Raw genomic sequence first — 1,535 nt, 5'->3', positions numbered from 1 at the left:
GGGGGTATTTGGTAAGGACCAAATATCAAAAATACCCTTCTGTGAAAGTTGCACCTTTGGCAAACATCACAGACTCCATTTTAATTCTGGAAAACATAAAACTACCTCTCCATTGGAATATGTCCACTCTGATTTGTGGGGTCCAGCCTCCACAACTACTCCGGGGGGGAATAAGTATTTCCTCTCTATAATAGATGACTTTTCAAGAAAGGTGTGGGTGTTTCTATTAAAGCACAAATCTGATATCTTTGAAAAGTTTAAAAGCTGGAAAGTCCTTATTGAAAATCAAATGTCTACAAAGATTAAAATTTTGAGAACTGATAATGGACTTGAATTTTGCAACTCAGAATTTGATAAACTTTGTGAATCAAATGGAATCCTAAGACACAAAACTGTCCCATACACACCTCAACAGAATGGGGTGGCTGAGAGAATGAATAGGACCTTGTTGGATAAGGTTAGATGCATGATGGTAGGATCTGGAGTTCCTAAGGTGCTGTGGGGGGAGGCTATTATGACAGCTACATATATAGTGAATAGAACCCCTTCAAGTGCTTTGGAAGGTAAGACACCTGAAGATAAGTGGTCTGGGAAGGTACCAGACTATTCCCACCTTAGAATATTCGGGTGTACAGCTTATTGTCACCAGAATTTGGGGAAACTGGAGCCAAGGGCTCAGAAATGCGTGTTCTTAGGTTATCCTGAAGGAATTAAAGGCTATAGGTTATGGGCTAGAGGTCAAGGGGGGTATAAAATGATAACTAGTAGAGATGTTACCTTCAATGAAGATGAGATGCCCTGTTTAGAAAAACAAAAGTCTGCAGACCCTGAAAATCCAAGTGTGACAAGGTTTCAGGTGGAGTTGGGATCTCAAACTGATTCTGTTCCTAATAATATGAATGAACCCACACTATCTCAAACTCAAACTGAATTAGAAAATTCAGGTGTAGAGGAACATGAACAAACTGAAATGGATGATCCCAGTCAACAAAGTGATCTTAATGACTATCAATTGATTAGGGATAGGCCTAGAAGGAACATAAGAGAACCTACAAGATGTGAAGACTATCTATCCTATTCTGTCTTGTCTTATAATGACCTAGCCTATAAGGAACCCAAGACCTATAGTGAAGCCATGAGTTGTAACCAGTCTGGCAAGTGGGAAGTTGCCATGAGAGAAGAGATGAGTTCTCTAATGAAGAATAAAACTTGGGATCTTGTGCCTAGACCCAAAAATAAATCCATAGTTGATTGCAAATGGATTTATAAGGTGAAAGAAGGCAGTTCAGAAAATGAGCCTGTGAGATTTAAAGCAAGATTAGTTGCCAAAGAATTTACACAAAAACAGGGTGTAGATAACAATGAGATATTTTCACCCGTTGTAAAATACACAACCATAAGAGTCCTACTAGCATTAGTTGCACATCACAATTGGGAATTAGAACAAATGGATGTAAAAACAGCCTTCTTACATGGTGATTTAGATGAGACAATTTATATGTCACAACCTGAAGGTTTTGTGAATAAATCTAAAT

Source organism: Olea europaea, chromosome 21 (genome assembly GCF_002742605.1).
Source record: "Olea europaea var. sylvestris chromosome 21, O_europaea_v1, whole genome shotgun sequence".
Classification (NCBI taxonomy): Eukaryota; Viridiplantae; Streptophyta; class Magnoliopsida; order Lamiales; family Oleaceae; genus Olea; species Olea europaea.
The sequence above is the reverse complement of the archived record's forward strand: the minus strand, read 5'-3'. Positions refer to the sequence as shown.